This window comes from Aristolochia californica, unplaced genomic scaffold, assembly GCF_029961685.1.
Source record: "Aristolochia californica isolate CCGP_79_NKW_82.1479 unplaced genomic scaffold, dmAriCali1.0.hap1 SCAF_13, whole genome shotgun sequence".
In the NCBI taxonomy this organism is placed as follows: Eukaryota; Viridiplantae; Streptophyta; class Magnoliopsida; order Piperales; family Aristolochiaceae; genus Aristolochia; species Aristolochia californica.
The window spans coordinates 12,285,401-12,307,768 of record NW_027181804.1 but is presented as its reverse complement, the minus strand read 5'-3'; the positions used below and the strand labels follow the sequence as shown (position 1 = coordinate 12,307,768).

Here is a 22,368-nt window from a genome sequence, read left to right as displayed (position 1 = left end):
GGATTGTCCAAGTTAGAGGCTTTCCAGCCCCTAACCTGGACAGTAGCAAGAAGGGCTCTCACCCCTCACAACAGCAGCAGTAAGGGACCATCCCCCCTTCCTCCTGTCCAAGCAGCAGCAGCAAAGGCTCCCCAACATTATCGAGAGCAGCAGCCCAGCTGCAAAATGGAGGTTCCTTTTCCTCCTTACCGAGAGAAGCATCTCTTTCTCCACACTAGATTTACCAATCCCACTCCGAGTTACTCAATCCATGACAAGGGACCATAACAACTTGGTATTAGAGCCACTACTTATGTTGCGAGTTCGAATCCTGGAGGGGGCAGCCTAGCAGAGGAGGCGACCTAGTAGTGTCACTAGATTGGGCCGTCGTTAGAGTGGGCCATCGCTAGAGTGGGCCACCATGGATATCGGCTCATAACGAAAGAGCTTGAAGGAAAGCTCTTTCTCCAAGGGGTGTATGATGTTATGGTCCTGGGTTAAGTGTTTGGCTTTCCGCTACCTACCAGGCCGGTCTTTTGGGTAGTATTGGCTAGGTGCTTAACATTTGGTAACAGAGCTATATCACGGTTGTGAGTTTGAATCCCAGAGGGGGAGACCTAGAGACCTGTGTAGCGAAAAAAGGTGGTTTGGGTCTCTAGAGTGGGCCGCCATGGACGTCGGCTCATTACGGTGGGAGTATTGTTATGATCTTGGGATTAAGTACATGGCTTTCCACTACATACCAGGCCGGTCTTTTGCATAATATTGGCTAGGTGCATAACACTTGGTATCAAAGTAGGGTAACATGGGGGATAAATCTAGCAATGAAGAACTTAGAAGAATAATCAAAGGGGTGCAAGATGTATAGGCTGAACAACGAGAACAACTAGAACAAATTCCTGGTAGTAACTTGCAACTCCAGTGACTCTCTAGCATGGTTTCTGATCTCATGGCAGAGAGACACTCTACCCCAGATTGAAGGGGGGGGGGGGGGGGGGGGGGGGGGGGGGGGGGGGGAGGAGAATCATTCGCACAGCCAAAGGGAGGAGCAGTTTTTTTGGAGCACCGCTGTCCATGCACCGCAGAGTGGAGGCACCATACCCAGGTACGTAAAATTGGATTTTCTTACATCTATTGGGTCAGTCGATCCCTTAATTTGGTCGCATAGATGTGAGAATTTTTTTTCAAATCCAGCAACTACTGAGTTTGAAGGTGGGACTAGCCACCTTTCACATGCTAGATGAGGCACAACTATGGTTTCATCAAGTGGAACTAGAAAGATTAGTGCTGGATTGGGATGATTTTAAAGAGTTATGCACAATTACATTTGGCCCTCCCGCCAACAGCAACCCCTTGGGAGATTTGGTTCTATTGAGACAAACTGGGTCTGTTGAATTGTATCAAAAAAAGTTCCAAGAAAAATTAGCTCGCACTGGCCGGTTGGTATGCATCGACCAACTGGTCAACTTATTTACAGTAGACCTCAACGAAACTCTGAGGTTACAGGTGGAACTTCACTCACCTTTAGATTTGGCTCTGGCAATGAATTTAGCTCGAGCAATGGAACAAAGGAAATGACTTCAACATCGAAGGCCAGTTAAGCAAGGGGAATGGAACACTTCCACCAATTGGCAAGACTGGCGAAATACTTCCCCTCAAGTGCCGTATCCAGCATTAACACCGCCAAAAACTAATCCGATCACTACTCTAGCAGCCGACACACGTCCTAGTAATCCACCAGCTCAGTCTATCATAAAATTAACCAGTTTGAAGATGGTGGAATGAAGGTCCAAGAACCTGTGCTACAACTGTGATGAACCGTACAAGGCAAATCACCAATGTAAACGGTTGTTCAGGCTTGAAGTGGATGAAATAGAGGAAACAAAAAATAGTGATGATCTTATTGCGGAGGAACCACCAGAAATCTCTCTGAATGCCATTACTAGGCAAAAATCTTTGAAAACTATGCAAGTCAGAGCTCGAGTCCTCGACCAAGAACTTGTAGGCCTAGTGGATTCGGGAAGTACATACAAATTTCTTAGCTTAACAGCTGCTCAACATCTTCAATTACAGATCCATCCCCACCCAAAAGCCACGATTTTAGTGGCCAATTTAGAGAAAGTCCCTAGCTATGGGATCAACAAAGTGGTAAAATTTCCAATTGGTACGACTTTTTTCATTCAGAATTTTTTTGTCATACCTTTGGCAGGATTTGATATGGTTTTGGGCATCAAATGGTTACAAAAATTGGGACCCATATTATGGGACTTCTCTGCTTTAACCATGAGCTTTGTACTGAGTGGACGCCAAGTGCTATTACAAGGCAGTTAGGTGGTCAAGCCAAACCACCTTCATACCATTCAAACACAAGACCAACCATACAACACTATAGAAAAACTTCTCGATGAGTTCTCGGACCTCTTCCATGAGGCTTCCGGATTGCCTCCCTTGAGGCACTGTGACCATAGGATCTGTTTAAAACCAGGTTCTAATGTGGTGGTAGTTCGGACGTACCGGTATGCCCACCTCCAGAAGGATGTAATCAATCGACAATGCCAAGCCATGTTACAACATGGCCTTATTCGCAGCAGCCGTTCCCCCTTCTTTTCACCAATCTTGCTCATGAAGAAACATGATGGCACATGGAGATTTTGTGTCGATTATAGGGAGTTAAATGCCCAGACCGTGAAGGATAAGTTCCCTATACCGGTAGTGGAGGAGCTCCTGGATGAATTACATGGGTCATGGGTCTTCTCTTAGACTTACGCTCAGGATATCATCAGCTTCGTATGAACTCCTCCGACATCGAGAAGACAACCTTCTGCACACATCACGGCCATTTTTAGTTTGTGGTCATGCCATTTGGATTATCAAGTGCCCCATCCACTTTTCAGGCATTGATGAATGAGGTATTCTGAAACTATCTCCGAAAATTTGTACTTGTTTTTCTTGATGATATACTCATATACAACAAGTCCAGGAAACAACATTTAGGGCATTTACGGGTAGTTTTTGAATTATTACGAGCCCACCAACTCTATTTGAAGAAATCTAAATGCTCTTTTGCGAAGTCACATGTCGCCTATCTCAACCATATTATATCACATGTGGGGGTCATTGTCAATCCTGAGAAGATTCAAGCAATTCACGATTGGCCTCAACCTCAGACATACTCAACTTTGTAAGGGTTTTTGGGCCTAGCCGGATACTACTACAAATTCATTCAAAATTATGGACCCTTGTGTTATGGCCCATTTTGGATCAACCACCGGACGATTTCTTCCAGTGTGGGGAGGAAGGGATTGAGCCTTGAAGGAGGCTCGACCTTGGACCTCAAAGGGAGAATCCGACCTAGACCTCTGAGGGAGAATCTGACCTATTTAACTCTAATTTTCTCAATACTTACTTTCTTCATTCATCTCACGTCCCTATATAGGGAGTTAGGGAATATGCCAAAGGCCATAAGTTCTACAAATTACAAATAAACCCCTAATGTTCAATAAATTAAAAATAAACCCCTAATGAATAGAAATTGCAAATAAACCCCCTAATGAATAGAAATTGCAAATAAACCCCTAATGAGTCCATAACATTACTCCCCTCCTGGAGAACGAGCTTGTCCTCAAGCTCGAATGTAGAATGGCCTGTTCGTACAAAAATAGAGCAACATAGTAGAGGAACATTTTTTTTTTAACCTTCCTAAACTCATCACCCTCTCAGAGCTCAGACAAATATCATCGTCACCATTGAAAAATTTTTGAGGATAATTATACTGTGAAAACATGCTCGGTAACTTGTCAACAAAATCATGTGCCCGTATTGCATGGGGGCCACATATGGATCTCCTAGATGCATCTGATCTTGCATAGATAAGGAGAAGAGCTTCAGCGACATCTCGGACAGCAACTATACGCCGGATGTTGTGTTTCTGTCCATACTCCAAAGCTGCACTTGTGGCTGCTATTTTTACAAGGCAGTACCAGTTCCCAGTTGTTCAGTAGTCTACTTTGTCTAACCAGCAAGTCCTTCCATCTGAATATGAAGGTGCAATGAGGCTCTTTATAAGCGCGCAGGTATGAGACACATGCCTTGACTCCTTTCTCCATAAACCCACTAGTAAAGTAACATATGTATCAAAATATGGCCCACAACCATGCTCCAACAACCTGTCTAAGAGACCAGCAACAGTGGTAGAACCTCTTGTCTTTCATGTGGAAAGATAGACATCAATGTGGTTTTCTTCAAGAACGTCTTGATCCTTCTGCAAGCCTTTCAGCAAAACACCATAGGGGCCGTCTATTAATGAAGTATAACTCACTAGATCTGGAATCAACCCTTTCCTTTGCATTTCTTTAAATAGATGAGTGTGTTGTAAGTGTGATGGTTTGGTAGGCAATCGTGCTTCATCATCTCATCAACCACTTTAAATGCAAGACTGGTGGCCCCACTCTTACACAACCCATCAATCAAAGTTGTATAGTTTACAATAACAGTAGGGAACAACCCCTGTTCTGCAATTTCTCTACAGAGCTTTTCTGCTTCTGGTAACCTATTCTATGTGCAAAATCCATTAAATATCACATTATATGTATGCACATTAAGTCTACAACCAATCTCCTTGATCTTGTCCAACAACGATAGTGCCAGGGCCATCGCCTCCCTCTTGCAACATCCATCTAGTAAGGCAGTATAACTGACCTTATGTGGATTTAATCCACATGCTACTATTTTATTGAACATATCTAAACCCACATCCAACGTACCCATTTTGAAGGATTCACAAATCAGTTATGTAAATGTCCACTCATCCGGTTCACATCCATTCTCTTGCATGAAATTCAACAATCTCATTGCATTGTTCAAATTTCCCAATTTGCAATATCCATTTATCAAAGTAACCACACTATCTTGTAACCTCTTGTGAAACAAGCCAATAGCAATTTCAAAGTAATCCACTCTAAACAAACCAGGGATTAAACCAGTGTGAGTTTGAACGTTAGGACAAACACATTTTTTTCTCATGACAATGAGCAGATCACATGCTTCCTTGAGACGACCAACCTCACAGAGAGATGTGAGAGGAAGTGTATAGGTAGAAGCCGGTGGACCATGGCCCTTCTCCACCATTTCCTTGATGAGATCCAGTGCTTCATCAATTGTCCCAACATTGCAAAGACCATGAATCAAACACGAATAAGTAACAGAGTTGGGCTGAGTACCTGCCTTGACCCTTCTATCAAAAACCAGAGAAGCCGAATCGAAGCTGCCATTTTGACAATCCCTCGCGATTGCGTGGACGAGGTTTCCCCACTGGATTACCGAGAAGGAGATGGGAACTGATAGCTGGTGGCAGGCAGCCAATTCCCCTCGAATTTTTTTTTTTAGCCACGCCCACCCAATTTGGAAGTTGGGTTCCCTCGATGCTGCCGAGAGGGGAATTACGAGTGGGAGGTGATGGTCAGAAGTCACCTCCCACCGGACAAGTTTTCGACGGCACTTCCTCATTTTCCGGTGGACTCTTATTGCTGCCGGTGCTAGTAGATTGTCGGATACAGAGGAGGGAGGGTCGAATTGATTCGTCGTGACTAAGGCAGATGGGAATACTTCCGTCTGCTGTGCGGGAAGAGGTGCTGCTGTCCGTGAGAAGGGGATTTGGGTGGTCGAACCCAAATCAGCCTGTAACGAAAAGATTTGGGCAGAAATGTCTTCTAATTTCCCAAAATCTAGGTCCCCGCCTTTTGATTTTGGGAGTTCGAAAAGCTTTTTCGAGTCTGCAATCTTTCGGATTAGAAGCGTCTGTTGTGCAGGAAGAGTTATGGCTTCCCATGAGACAGGGGTGGGGAAAAACCCCTCAGGTGCGCATGATTTGGGGTCGCCGCCGTCTGGTTGCAAATTTTGGGGGAGCTTTTCCATGACCAAGAGCTCCCGAATGGGCATTTTGGCCGATGAAGGTTGTGATGGGCGCAGATGAGCCCAAGGTGGGGGCGGGGTTTGATGGCGCATAAGTGGTGGGGTTGGGGACGGGCGGGAATGGTGGTGCTAGGCCAGAAGTGGGGAACTGCCCAGCGACGTCTAACCACGACCCATTTCCTCATTCGTTGTAATATGTCCTTCACGGTGTACATGTCCGTCTTGATTTCCTCCATGACCTGATGTTGTTTCTCCATAACTAGACGTTGTTCCACCAAATGTCAACGCAAATCCTCCCAGGACAACAAATTGCCACGGTTGGTCCGCTCTGATACTAAACTGTTATGGCCCATTTCGAATCAACCACCGGATGATTTCTTCCAGCGTGGGGAGGAAGGGATTGAGCCTTGAAGGAGTCTCGACCTTGGACCTGAAAGGGAGAATTCGACCTACACCTCTGAGGGAGAATCTGACCTGTTTAACTCTAATTTTCTCAATGCTTACTTTCTTCATTCATCTCATATCCCTATATAGGGAGTTAGCGAAACATGCCAAATGCCATAAGTTCTACAAATTACAAATAAACCCCTAATGTTCAACAAATTACAAATTAACCCCCTAATGAATAGAAATTTCAAATAAACCCCTAATGAGTCTATAACACCTTGGTAGCACCATTGACCAGTCTCATCAAGAAAAAATCCTTTATTTGGAATGATGAGGTGACACAGTCCTTCTAGGCTCTCAAACTAGCTCTCGCCACTAAACCCGTACTACAACTTCTCAATTTTGAGAATTTATTTGTGGTAGAGTGTGACGCATCCGATACGGCATCACTCTCATCCCATTGCATATTTTAGCAGGCAATTGGCAACACGACATCACAAATTGGCAGCGTATGAAAGAGAATTAACGGGTTGGCCAAGGTTGTCCAACATTGGCGACCTTACTGATGGGGTCGTGCATTTCTCATTGTACTGATCATTACAGCCTTAAATTCTTACTTGAACAGCGCCTCACTACTTCTCCACAACAACACTGGTTCAGTAAGTTGATGGGATTTGACTTTTCGGTAAAGTACTACTCGGGAAGATTAAACAAGGCAGTGGATGCCTTGTCACAATGTTTTGAGAACCAGCAGCTAATATATGCTATTAGCGAGCCTCGTTTCCTCATATTAGACTTGGTTTGAGAGGCAAATGCCAATCTTCCTGCACTACAAGAGCAACAAAATTACAAAGGGGACAATGGATTCTAAGTGGTCCATCCAGGATTCCCTTATTTGCTACAAAATGCGGATTTATCTACCACACACTTCCGAGTTGATTCTAGCCATCCTCTCTGCCTACCATGACAACACACATGAAGGCATCCAAAAAATGTTGCATCATGTTTGAGCAGATTTTTATTGGCAAGCCATGAAGACCACCATAACAACATATGTCACAAACTGCTAGGTATGTCAATGCAACAAGGCTGAACACTTAAGTCTAGCAGGTCTTCTTCAACCTCTCGCATTCCCTACACAAGTCTTGGCCGATATTTCTATGGATTTCGTAGAGGGTCTTCCCCAGACAGCCGGCAAATCAATATTATTTGTGGTGGTCGATCAGTTCTCCAAGTATGCAGATTTTATTCCTATGGCACGCCCATATATTGCCTCTCGAGTAGCACAAACCTTCCTCAAGCATATTGTGCGCTTGCATGGCATTCCAGAATCTATTATCAGTGATCTGGATGTGGTATTTATCAGCACTTTCTAGTAGGAACTTTTTCGTCTGATTGGCACGAAGCTGAAATTTTCCTTCTCATATCATCCTCAGGCAGATGGCCAAACCGAGGTGGTTAACCATACCGTAGAGATGTGTTGAATTTATGGAAAAGGAAAATACTTCATTGACTTGTTATAATCAGAGTACATGAACCTCTATTTATAATAGAGGAAAGTAGTAAAGTCCAATTACAATAAAATTACCTTTGTCCCAATTACACCCAAACTCTAACACTTAAAGATAAGTCCTAATATAATTAAATAACTCAATATAGATAAAAGACAAACCTAACTCAAACTAAAACTCTTCTAGGACGTGACCATTAGATAAAGATACTTTCTTGAGTCCTTCTTGATCTTCCAACTGATGTGATAAGGATGTCAGCTCATGGTAATCATTGTGGGTCCTACTTTTTATGGGCTTGGGCCCATCATGTGGGCCTTCTGTGGTCATTTGACCCATCTTATAATACTCTTAGATATGTGGGTCTTCCTTGGTCATCTGGACTTGAGCCCTATCTTCCAACACTCCCCCTCAAGCTGGGGGTGAGAGAACATCAAGAACTCCCAGCTTGTTGCAAATGATGTAAAAGATCTTTTTGTATAAAATGGCAGTCCTCCAATCTTCCAACACTCCCCCTCACACTTGTGCTCTCTTCCTTGACACCCAGCTGGCCAATTCAGGGGGGTATAACATAGATGGAATAATAAGTTTCTCTATCATGGTTTCCCAACCGTGACATGTTTTTGACATGGCCCATCATGGTTTCCCAATCGTGATTTTTTTTACAAGGTATTAAGTTCCTCTGTCATGGTTTCCCAACCGTGATATTTTTTGACAGGGTATCCTCCATCATGGTTTTCCAATCGTGATATTTTTTGATAGGGTAAAATAAATGATGATATGATGCCACCTCTTCTTCAATAATAATGTATTCAAAGAGACATAATAGCTTCAACTGAATATAACACGACCATCTTCCAACTCATATAACATGAACCAAAATAATAAACCTTATAGAAGGACCCATGAAATAGTCATAATCCGATATAAATATTTTTTTCTTAGATGCAGAAGCTTCATCTTTTGTGCTTCTCTTTTCTTGAATATTTTGGTCACATAAAGTCATCCACAACATATGGAATAAAATACCTCTTTCTTGTACTTCTACTTCTCCCCTTCAAGCTGGGAGGTAATGGCAGTGATCCCAGCTTGAACGAAACACCATAGATGTAGCAATAAGCCCATATAATGAAGATGCATAGATAAGCCCTCAAACCAGGGAGAAGTGAGATATTTCTAATATATCAACTCAAAAAGTGACGCAAAACAATGGGCATAAATTCGGATTTTTCAATACAACAGAATACAGCATGACCTTTGATTCTTCCAATGCGAATATTTCTTTAAATTTATTGATATGAAATTTTCTCCTTATGAAAGTAGACTTAAATAAATTTCGTCCCAGTATAATTATCATAAGGTAAATAATATTATATATGGTCTTTGTCATCTGGCCGAACTAAGTACTGTTTCTCCTTATTTTCTAGAATGACCATTGACTCTTCCAAGATCAATATCTCCTTATAATAAACTCATACCTAGAATTGGTTAAATATATAAGAAAATAGACTTACGTATATTTCTTTTGATACATAATTCTCCATATAAAGTCTCTTTCTTGATAGCATAAAATACCTCGGAGGTTGAGGCTTTCTGCTGCCACTCGAACCTCTTTTTCAATCTGACCTTTGCTGCTTCAAATATCGATTTCTCTTTGTAGATGACTCAGATAAAAAATCTGTTGAATAGTTAAAAGAATAGAGTTACAGATATTTCATTTGATATATATTTCTCCATATAAAGTCTAGTTCTTGATAGCAAAAAATACCTCGGAATCTGAAGATTACTGTTGCTGCTCCAACCTTTTTGCAATCTAATCTTCGTTCATTCAAATATCTATATCTTTCTGTTAATAACTCCGATTGGAACAAATAGTTTTTATTTGGAAATTAGACTCAAATATCTTTCCGTAAATATATATTTTGAAATATGAAAAACTACATATAGATGAAATAAACCCAAAGAAATCTATTGGTATAGGGATTGGAAAAAAATAATAACTACGAACCTAGACATAGGGTTTATGGTTTAGAGAAAACAATTACATTACCTTTGTGGGTTGACCACGTCAACTCACAGAACCTGCTCTAATACCATATTAAATTTATGGAAAAAGAAAATACTTTATTGAGTTGTCATAATCAGAGTACATGAACTTTTATTTATAATAGAGGAAGGTAGTAGAGTTCAATTACAATAAAACTATCTTTGTCCCAATTACACCCAAACTCTAACACTTAAAGATAAGTCCTAGCATAATTAAATAATTCAATATAGATAAAAGAAAAACCTCAATCAAACTAAAACTGGTCTAGGACGTGAACATTAAATAAAGATACTTTCTTGAGTCCTTCTTGATCATCCAACTTATGTGATAAGGATGCTAGCTCATGGTAATCATTGTGGGTCCTACTTCTTATGGGCTTGGGCCCATCTTGTGGGACTTCTTTGGTCATTTGGCCCATTTTATAATACTCTTAGATATGTGGGTCTTCCTTGGTCGTGTGGGCTTGAGCCCTATCTTCCAACAAGATGTATCTACAGTGCCTTGTGGGCAATTGTCCTAAAAATTGGGTTCAATGGCTACCGTGGGCTGAATATTGTTACAATACTTTATTCCACTCAGCCTTGCAATCCACTCCATTCCGGGTTATATATGGCAAGGATCGTCCTTGGCTCCTCTCTTGTACTATAGGTTCCACCCGCGTGGATGCAATTGATTAGGCACTCATGGATTGCGACCAGGTACTCTAGAATATTACAAATTGCCTCTTGTGCGCATAGGTTTGTATGAAATATTTCTACGACAAGGGACAGAAAGACGTATTGTACGAGGTGGGGGACTACGTTTGGCTACGACTCCAACAATACAGACAACATTCCATTACCAGACCGCCACATCATAAACTCTCACCCCAACCGTACAGATAACATTCCATTACTAGACCGCCACGTCATAAACTCTTACCCAAGTACTTTCGGCCTTTCTCCATTATTCGGCATGTGGGACCAGTTGCCTACTAACTGCAACTTCCAGCCACGGCCAAGTTGCATGATGTGTTTCGAAAAAAAATTAAATCAAGCAATCGTCTTCTTCCTCGTTGTTGGAAAATAGGGCCCAAGCCCACACGACCAAGGAAGGCCCACATATCCAAGTTTGTTGAAATATGGGCTCAAACCCATAAGACCAAGGAAGGCCCATACATCCAAGAGATATAGAAGACGAGCTCAAGGCTCACAGATTAAGGAGAAGGCCCGTAGGCCCACATAAAATGATAGCAGGATGATAAATAAAAGGTCATCTCATAGATATGACATTGATATAATTAGGTTAAAGTTCCAAGGTTAAAATCCTAAACCCTAAAGTTCAGGGGTATTATTGTAATATAATAGTTTATTAATCTATAAATAGAGCTTAAGGGTGTGGGCATAGAGTCCTAAAAATCAATATGGTATCATAGCTTTGATATCTAGGATTCGGAGTATGGTTTTTCAAAATTCCAGAAACAAATTATTTTTATTTTCTCATATTGATGTTTTTTTATATATAGTTGGTGAAATTCGTGTTTTTATTTACTGGTACTGTTTTTCTTTCATTAATTTTTTTTTATGCTTGAGCCTGATGAGATCGAGGTCAATTTTTTTCTCTCATTATTCTGCCGCTGGTATTTTTAAACTACTGCTTCCTAATCATCACCTCGATAAACTACTTCATGTTGTTTTGCCATGGAATACCTTACCCTCTGTTTAACTTCTAGAATGCCGGCATCGGGGAAGAATACGACTCTGGTTCTGTTTCTCATGCAGAGACACAAATTATTTTGCATTGCTGTCTGGAAGATTGCCATCCGACGGCACCGTTTATTTTAGGAAGGTCCCAATTGATGTCAATCCGAAGCTCATTATATGCCGCTGTCCAAAATCTCTCTGGTGCTTTGTTATCCCATTGCTGTTGTCGGAGAAGACAACTCTGGTGTTTATTTTATTTTCATCGGCAGACCTGTCTGACTTAGTGTCCTTACTCGCAGCCTCCCCGTCACCAATACAATTGCAGCTCTCATGGTAAATTGCTAAATTGACGACATTACATCCCGGTGCTGTTTGGAAAGTTTCCGATTCAAAATATGTCAAACAACAATGCCAAACAGAACATGCCAGCCAAAAAAAAAAAAATCGACCTCGTGGGAAGATTTTTTTACTGGCTGGATGTACCTTTCCTAAATAGTTTTTTTTTTTTCTGCCGGCCTTTCCTGCGCCAGATGGGTTGCCACTTCGGGAGGACGACTCCTCTACTGGTCTTGTTGTCATCATGCCGTTGTTGCTGATTAATTGCCACTTGATGAATTTTGATCTCTACTGCTTTTCTGAAAACTCGATTTATCGTTGACTCAGTTGCCTTGCTGTTTCCGCTCTGTTCGGAAGCGGGGAAGAAGATGCATGTTTCCCGATTAAATGAGTTCCTAAATTAAGAAGAGCTAATTTAATCAGCACGAAGCCGGTTCAGCCCCTGCCAAAACTCTGACCGGACTCGCCCTAGTCAAGCTAGCGAGCCAGTAAACCAACAGCTCGAGGATCTTGGTTCTGTTCCAATGGAGCCAACTCCGACCGAGTCAACTCGGTCCGGGTAACACTTCTGTTTCTGACTCGGTATACATGTCCAGATCCAAGTTTATACAAATTGCTTCCACGACTTGGATATATTGATCTACTATTTGACTCAATGCGACTCGGTAAATTTTTTTCTAGTTGGATTATTATTTTGAAGAATTGACAGATTATTCCTTGGTTAGCATATTATTTGGTACAAATATTTGCATTAGATTATTTCATTGGTCAATTTTACAAGGGTTATTTTGGTTCGTGTTATATGGGCCTAAGCCCATTTCAGCTGCTACTATTGTGTCTCTTTGGATAAGAAATTATTATTAAAGAAGAGGTGGCCTCAGTACCTTTTCTCATACCATAATTTATTTAACTCTCAAAAATATCATGGTTGGGACACCATGAGAGTTGGTGCCTGGATTGGGACACCATCATTTATTTAACTATAAAAAATATCACAATTGGGACACCATGAGAGTCGATGTCCGGATTGGGACACCATGATAAATAAGCCCAATCCCCCCACCCCTCCCCCGCTGTAATGGCTTTTATTACTCTACCACTTGAGAGTCATTGTTCGGTGGTGGAGGTGGACAATTCAGAGCAATGCTGATAGACACACTACCTATAGAAGACGGAGTATACCCTACATCCAGCATGAGTTAAGACTGGAGTATGGAGCAATGTCTTAGCGGCTAAGAGTGATTTTTACTCTCACTTATATTATGCCAGCAGGGCCTCATGGAAGGACACACCAGCGTGAGGGGGAGTGTTGGAAGATTAAGGCATATTGGAATATGTGCCATTTTATAAAAAAAATGACTTTGTACATCATTTGCAGCAAACTGGGAGTTCATGTTGTTCTCTCACCCCTAGCTATAGGGGGACTGTTGGAAGATAGGGCCCAAACCCACACTACCAAGGAAGGCCCACATATCCAAGTGTGTTGGAAGATGGGCTAAATCCCATAAGACCAAGGAATGCCCATACATCCAAGAGAGGTCCATAGGCCCACATACAATGATGGCAAGATGGTAAATAAAGGGTCATCTCATAGATATGGCATTGATGAAATTATGTTAAAGTTCCATGGTTAAAACCCTAAACCCTAAACCATATTTTTAGGGGTATTATTGTAATTCAGTAGTTTCATTAACCTATAAATAGAACTTTAGGGGGAGGGTTAGGACATCAAGTCCATAGCCTCTTCTTCCTCTTGTTTTCTCCCAGTGGGTCTCTCTCCCTTTTTCTACATGACCTAAATCCATGGAGTCCTAAAAAATCAACATTCAGGCAGCTGGCGTCTGAACAGTGCTAGACAGCAACAGAAGCAACCACCTAACCAGAGATCCAAGAGAAGCTTTTCGAAATAAATCAATCTGCCGAAAAAAGAGGATGAGAGCCAGCAAAGTGATTTTATCTTCGGAACTTATGGAAACAGTAGAAGTTACATCAATGACTAATGAGGAGATCAAGAATTTTTCTGGATGTTGTCTTCCGAATCAGAGCAGAACAATGTATTCATCCAGAAACTGCAACCAAGCTGGCAGGATCAATTAGCCAACGTCTTTGAAAAGATTCCATTGTTTTTGGCCTCCAAAAACGGAAACAACTTGTCTCACTACTGGAATGTGAATTCTGGCAATGGAGCTAGCTGGTTGGTTGTTGTCTGCACAGAGTTTCCGAATTAAGCAGCAGCGATGCTTTGCATCCACAAAGACAATTTGGGAAGAATCTGTTAATAGTTGGCATGATTTGGGTTCAGAGAAATTTTCGATGATTGACGTAGAGAGATTTCCATCAGAGTTTGGGCTGGATGACAGCGAAGATGGCAAGTTCTAGTGAACACAACAATGCAATCTCAATTTATTTTCCAAACGAGATTTTTGGAAAAATAACACGGATTGGATAATAGCAAGGCAGTCTTAAAAGAGCCTTGCCAGCGTGAGAACCCCACGCCACCTCTCGCGATGATCAATATTGTGTGCAATGAGCTGTAAAATTTAATTTGTTAATTTGTAACCATAGTTTTAGGATTTTTATATTAGCTTGATTTGTTTCCTTGATTTTCCTTGATTTTAGGATCTGATTTGGACCTAATTTTAGCTTGTAATTGTATTGATAAATAGTCTCCATTTGAGAGAAGAATATATACAAAACATTATACTTTTGAGACTCTGTTTGACATGGTATCAGAGCAAGAGAATCCTCTTCCATCACCAAAAAACAGAGCAGCAGTTTTGTTTCGTAGCCGAAGAGCAGAGCAGAAACTTTATTGTGGGAAAAAAATAGAGCAGGTCTGCCTTGTAGTCACTGTGGACGAAGAGTTGGTTTAAACCAGCTTCCGAACGTCACCGACAACTGCACCACCAGCCCGAACGTCACCGATGACGGCACCACAAAATCAAATATGCTTATTCGTCGCCGAAGACGCTCTGTTGTCGCTGTGAACAAAGAAGATATTGTTTACGTTTCCTTCGTTCGTCACCATAACACTGACCTGCTGCCAACCGAACTTCAGTGGGACTCCCGAAAACCGACAAACCGCCACCGAACCAACTTCCTTCCTTCCTTCCAAACACAGAACCGTCACCAAACTACCAACGTCGCCAACAGAGAAGACGAAGGTGATCGTGATGTTTCATTTTTCTTCTTAACTTAGGAACTATTGTTCTTTTATTTTTTGTCGAGCGCTATTTGAACTCGGGCCAGACCGAGACCCAAAATCGGGACAACCCAGCGGATCAGACCAAATTTCCAGACCGGACCAAAAAAATTCGGGTCAACCCAGTGACTGAAATTGATGGCTACCACTACATGCGCATCAACCAAACTTATCCCATCACCAACACCGCAAATTATCATACACCAAGAAAATTTGGCCTTTCCAACTGGAATCATCATCGATGAGACCAATTACCCATTACTGTCTCAGCTCATGAATATGTGTATTGGAGCTCGCAACAAAGCTGGATATCTCACCGAAGAAACGAAAAAACCAAAATCTGGAGATCCCAATCTTGGCACATGGTTTACTAAAAATCAAAGAGTGAAAAATTGGATTATTGATTCAATGAGTCCATCGCTAATGCAGCGATTTATTCACCTCTCCACCTCCAAGGAGATATGGGAAGCCGTTTAAAAAACGTTTTGTGATGGATCATACAAAAAATGTATATTTGAGTTGAACCAGAAATTTTTTTCTACCAAACAAAATGGAAGACCATTATCAACGTACAATAATGAACTTGTTGCTATTTTCCAAGAGATTGATCATAGAACGACATATCAAGAAGGAACGGTCAAAGGGCTGATCCAGTTGCACTTAGCGATGGCTAGGGTTCGAGTTCATATTTTTCTCAGTGGGCTTGACTCTAAGTTTGATCAGGTTTGTGGAGAAATCTTGCAAAAAGACCCAAAACTTGATTTGGAGAACACATATGCATATGTCAGAAGAGAATATCAACATAAACAAACAATGGAGAGCTATCATTCAATCTCTAAGAACTCGGCTATGTTGGTCAACCAAACTTGACAAGGATCATCAAACAATAGAAACACTCAATCCTCTGGAAAAGCTAACAACCGGGTATGCACTCACTATGGGGAGAAAGGTCATTCGCAACAGCGTTGTTATGATATTATTGGCTATCTAGAGTGGTGGGACTTCTCATAAGAAACTTGCAAAAAGATTGCTGGGAAATCTATGATGACATCAACGAAAGAAAATCAACTGATGCCTACGGCAAATGTTACCCATTCAGGTATTATCGGTAAAGCATTAGTATTTTCTGCACATTCTAAGAATAGAACTTGGATTATTGATATAGGTGCATCCAATCACATGATGAGGGATTCCAATTAGTTAAAAAGTTAAAATATGTCCTACCTTCTCCTCAATTCGTTATTTCCACCGCCAATCGTAGTACCTCTCCTATTACTAGGGAAGGATCATGTTGAATTTATGGAAAAGAGAAATGCTTCATTGATTTATTAACCTATTATAATCAGAGAACATGAACCTCTATTTATAATAGAGGAGGGTAGTAGAGTCCAATTACAATAAAACTACCTTTGTCCCAATTACACCCAAACTCTAACACTTAAGGATAAGCCTTAGCATAATTAAATAACTCAATATAAATAGAAGACAAACATAACTCAAACTAGAACTCTTCTATGAAGTGACCATAAGATAAAGATGCCAGCTCGTGGTTATCTTTGTGAGTCATTCTTCATCTTCCAACTAGCTTGTGGTTATCTTTTTGAGTCCTTCTTGATCTTCTAACTTATGTGATAAGGATACCAGCTCGTGGTAATCATGGTGGGTCCTACTTCTTATGTGTTTGAGCCCATCTTGTGGGCCTTCCTTTGTCATGTGGCCCATCTTATAATACTCTTAGATATGTGGGTCTTCCTTGATCGGTGGGTTGGAGCCCATCTTCCAACACTCCCCATCAAACTGGGGATGAGAGAACATCATGAACTTCAACTTTCTAGAAATGATGTATAGAATCCTTTTGTATAAAATGGCAGTCCTCCCATCTTCCAACACTCCCCCTCATGCTGGTGCTCTCTTCCATGAGGCCCAATTGGCCAATTCAGAGGGTTATAACATAGATGTAATAATAAGTTCCTCCGTCATGGTTTTCAGACTGTGATATTTTTTAACAGGGTATCCTCCGTCATGGTTTCCCAACCGTGATTTTTTTATAGGTCCCATCATGGTTTCCCAATCGTGATATTTTTTTTACAGGTCCCATCATGGTTTCCAAACCGTGATATTTTTTTATAGGGTATTAAGTTCCTCCGTCATGGTTTCTCAACCATGATATTTTTTGACAGAGTATCCTCTGTCATGGTTTCCCAACCGTGATATTTGTTTTTTTACAGGGTCCGTCATGGTTTCCCAACCGTGATATTTTTGATAGGGTATTAAGTAAATGATGATATAAGAAAGGATACAGAGGCCACCTCTTCTTCAATAATAATGTCCACAAAGAGAGATAATAGCTCCAACTAAATATAACACGACCATCTTCCAACACATATAACATGAACCAAAATAATAAACCTTGTAGAAGGACCCATGAAATAATCATAATCCAATATAAATATTTTTTTCTTAGATGCAGAAGCTTCATCTTTTGTGCACCCCCTTTCTTGAATGTTTTGGTCACATAAACTTATCCACAACATGTGGAATAAAATACCTATTTCTTGTACTTTTTCTACTTTTACCCCTCAAGCTCGGATGTGATGGCAGTGATCCCAACTTGAACCAAATATCATAGATTTAGCAATAAGCCCAAATAACAGAGATGTATAAATAAGCCCTCAAACCAGGGAGAAGTCAGATACTTTCTTGATATATAAATGTTGGAAGATAGGGCCCAAGCCCACACGACCCAGGATGGTCCATAAATCCAAGTGTATTAGAAGATGGACCCAAGCCCATAAGACCAAGGAAGACCCATGCATCCAAGAGATATAGAAGACGGGCTCAAGGCCCATAGATCAAAGAGAGGGTCCATAGGCCAACATACAATGATGACAAGATGGTAAATAAAGTGTGATCTCATAGAGATGACATTGAAGTAATTAAGCTAAAGTTCTAGGGTCAAAACCCTAAATCTTAAGTTCAAGGGTGTTATTGTAATATAGTAGTTTTATTAATCTATAAATAGTAGTTTCATTAATCTATAAATAGAGTTTCAGGGGGAGGGTTAGGACATCAAGTCCATAACCTCTTCTTCCTCTGGTTTTCTCCCAATGGGTTTTTATCCCTTTTTCTCCATAACCCATTATTTTTTCTTTTCTCATATTGATGCTTCTTTTATATAGTGGCTAGAATTCTTTTCTTTTTCCACTATTACACTGCTATTTTTTTTTCTTCCTCTCATTTCCAAGTTGAGCCGAGTTGACTCAGTAGAATATCATCATACCAGTAGAAGATTCTCATGGCGACGGGAGTTTGTTCGTTGGAAAACCCAGAGACGTTATCTGTGCTGAAGAAATGACTTGTCACGACTAGGAAATCACATTGTGGTCTGAAAGGCTGGAGAAGATGACACGAAAACTCTGTTGAGTTCTGTTTTTATTTTTTTTTACTGCTCGATGGGAGAGATGAAAGATTGCTGGAATGGTTTATTTGTGACTGCTGGAAACCTCTTGATTATCTTGGCTATGTCTGATTAACAACATAGAATTTCTAGCTTGGTTCATGCTTCTGTGAGGATGATGTTGTGTGGGCTGTTCGGCCATGGGGAAGACGACCCACTGTTGCCAAATTACCATGATGAATGTAGTATTCTTGCCCCATAATCATTCTCGTACAAAGGAAGGAAACACAGAGAAAATTCACGTATCCATGGTTCTCTGCTTTATCTATACATTGCCTTTTTTAGAAGATCGCTCTCCATTGCTGTTATCTCTATTTTTCGGAATGTCTCGTGGTTGTATCCCGTCGTGTTGTCGTTTTAGAAGAAGAGAGATTGTTGTCGTTTTTGGAAGCAGTTCTCATCTCTGTCGGCTGGTTTATTCCAAAAAATTTCCTTTGATTTTTCTGATCTCTTCAACGCAGGGAAGAAGGCATTGGTGCCAAATTATATTTTTCCTAAGTTAGAAAAATGTCATTGATTGTCGGTTCTGCACCGGCCGAGATCCGGACCGGCCTAGTGCCCGAGTCAATGTTATGCACGTAATAACATTATTATTTTAATTATTTTAATTTTTTAATTTTATTTCAGTTAAAGAATTAATAGGGCATAGAGGTATTTTTGGAATATTTTATTTATAGGGGTATTTTTGTAATATTTTATCTTAAACCTTGTAAGGGTGAACCCTATTTAAGGAGTAAGAGTAATGAGAAAGGCAAGCATTGATTTAGGTTAAACAGGGTTTTGAGTTCTCAACAACGAGCTCAGGGGTGTGTGTTCTCCTTAACGAACTTAGGGTTAACAAGCTTCCCTTTGGCTTGATTTTCATCTTTCTCTTCTTCCTCCCTACGAATCCATGTGTCAGATCCGGGACCATAACAACTGTTATCAGAGCGGGAACACAATGGGTTATTCTATATCCCCAGAAAAATGGATTACTATGCGCAAGGAATTGGAAGAAATACTCACACGGTGTGCATCTTTCATTAAACTTTCTTCAAGGGAGAAACTCACTGCCGTTGTCGTTCGAGACGCTGTTTCGGACGGGCAGGAGAAGCAAGAAATCAGAGAACCCACCGTTTCTCTAGTGGTGGCGATATCTGAAATTGGGGACTCATAAATTCCAAAATCGAAAGGGTATTCAGTGCACCCTTCATCAAAAAATCCGGAATGGGCTTCAGCATCAAACCCTTTCTCACTGGATGCCATACGTCTCCCCGAAAAGACGAGAGCTCTCTATCTCGGAAAAGCTCCCAGAACTTCCGAAATAAGATGGCGGGGACCCCGATTTTGGGAAATCATAGGGATATTCCACAACCCCTTTCTCGTTGGAAGCCATACATCTTCCACAAGTGACACAAAAAATGGAACTGGACAATTTGGCAACCTCGAATCCGAAGACCGACTCTGCTGTAGCCGAACCAAAAGACTTGTTCATATTTGAGCAGAAAGGTTCTAAATTTTGGCCACGCCTTCCTGCTGTTCGTCATTGACAACAAGTCAGGCTCGACATTGGCATGAAACTTTTCTACACAGTAGTACCATTTCTTCACCATTGACGACTTATGCGAATCGACAAGCAAAAAAATCCAGAGATTTCGATTTCGAAGAAGAAATTGTGGCCCTGGCGGAAGAAGAGAGGTCTCATCCAGAGGATTTCGAATTGAAATGGCTTCAACAAGATGAGGCCCCTGATAGTGGTGTTGTAAACGGACTTCCATTCGTGGTTGCTAGGCACAAAATAAGGTATGCAATTGCCGTTCCACACTTTCTAACAGTGGAGCGTGCAACCCTCTCTGTATATGAACCTATTTCTCCATGCTCCAATGGGGCTCCTAATGCTTAGGAGTTGTTCTAATTAAAGCCTCAACATGATGTTGTTGACTGGTCGGCAACGCCAAAGAGAATACTTACTCTTTCTAGAATCATGGCCATCTTAAAATTCAAGCAGCAGAGGGCCTTAGCAATGTCTCCCATAAAAAAAAATTGCACAGGGGTAAGGGGCGTATTCTATTATGGTGAATGAATACAGCAACAGTGTGGCTGTTTCGGGTCATTTTTCCAACAGTAACAATCCATTTCAAAAAGTTGTGTTCATTTTTTTAGATGATTTGTATGCTAGTTGATCACTATTTGTCAAAATTCTTCAACCAGGTGTAACTTTTGGTGATGAAATTTTGTTGGGTATTCAAGACAGGGGTGAGATAATTCTATGGATGAATGGTTTTTCTATTGAAGGGACCATAACAGATGACCGTGATTTTAGGGGCTTGATCTCTCATGAAAATTTTGAAGAACTTTGTGCTGATCTGTGGGAACAACCTCTTGTTCCTGTAAAAGAAGTGCTTCCACATTCTGGCTTGAGGGTTGATGAACTATATGTTGTAGAGCTGATAGGTGGTGCAACTCAGGTGCCTAAGTTGTAGGCTAAACTTCAGGAATTTCTTGGGAGGAGGGATTTGGACAAGCACCTTGATGCAGATGAAGCAATCGTACTTGGGGAAGTTCTTCATGTTGCAAATTTAAGTGATGGAATCAAGCTGAACCGTAAACTAGGGATAATTGATGGTTCTTCTTATGGGATCATAATGAAATTGGATGGTCCAGATCTCTTAAAAGACTCAACTTGAAACAGCTACTGGTACCAAGAATGTAAAGAATCCCAGTAAGATGTTTAGGTCTATTAAACACAACAAGGATTTTGAAGTTTCACTCAGCTATGAGAAGACCAATGAATTACCTCCAGGGGTTCCTTTAGAAAAAATTGCTCATTATGCTATTTCTGGACTATCAGATGCTAGTGAGAAGTATTCATCCCACAATTTGTCTTCCCCAATCAAGGAAAATCTGCACTTTTTTTAGAGCAGAAGTCGAGTAGTCTTTTTTGATCGTGCAGAGGCTGTTATCGAGATCTCAGAGTGGGTTGATGTTCCAATTAAAAAATTTACTATGGAGAATTCAATAAGTACTACACCAAACATATCACTTGAAGCAAGCCCTGACAATAGTACAACTGTTGGCAATGAAAACCTGAGCACAAAATCTGTTGTAGATAGTTCATCTAATCCTATCGAAGAGCCAAGTGGCATTGGTGTCATCATGGAGAAAAAGTTGACGAAGCGAACCTTTAGGGTCCCACTAAAGATAGAAGACAACTTTCGGTCTTAGAATTTCTCTGTCAAAGGAGTCCATTTTTTAGGCTAAAAGTAGATTATCTGCACAGGATAAGAAAGATGCAGATCGAAGGAGGACTGAAGAACGCAAGAATAACCTAGAAAGCTACATTTATGCCACGAGAAAAGCTAGACACTTCTGAAGAATTTCAAAAGATTTCTCCGGAGGAGGAATGTTAAACCTTTTCCCAACAACTTGATGAGATTCAAGATTTCTTCTCTAGTGGATGCTCTTTTTACCTCAGTAGTGGAAAGCGCGACTATCTTTTGTAACTTAGAGACCCAACTAATTATTGTCCCACCCAATGTGTATACATATCCAGTGGTACTCTTCCTGCCATCAATGTCTCCAGCCATGTCAGCTTCTACATAACCATGTAATCCCGAGTATGACTTTATAAAACATAAGGCTGAGTCTATAGTGCCTCTCAAATACCTGAGAATCCACTTCACTGCTTCCCAATGTTGCTTACCCGGATTACTCATATATCTGCTCACAAATCCCACTGCATAAGCTATGTCTGGCCTAGTGTACACCATCGCATACATGAGACTGCCAATAGCAAAAGCATATGGCACATTGGCCATGTTAGTTCGCTTCTGCTCCATAGAAGATGATTACTCCTTAGATAGCCTAAAGTGACTGGTCAA

At 40.9% G+C, this 22,368-nt stretch overlaps 1 pseudogene; it reads left to right on the top strand.

Annotated features, from left to right (window-relative positions):
• The first annotated feature begins 14,030 nt into the window (after window positions 1-14,030).
• Window positions 14,031-21,990, top strand: LOC137947661 (heat shock 70 kDa protein 17-like; annotated as a pseudogene).
• The last annotated feature ends 378 nt before the right edge of the window (window positions 21,991-22,368 follow it).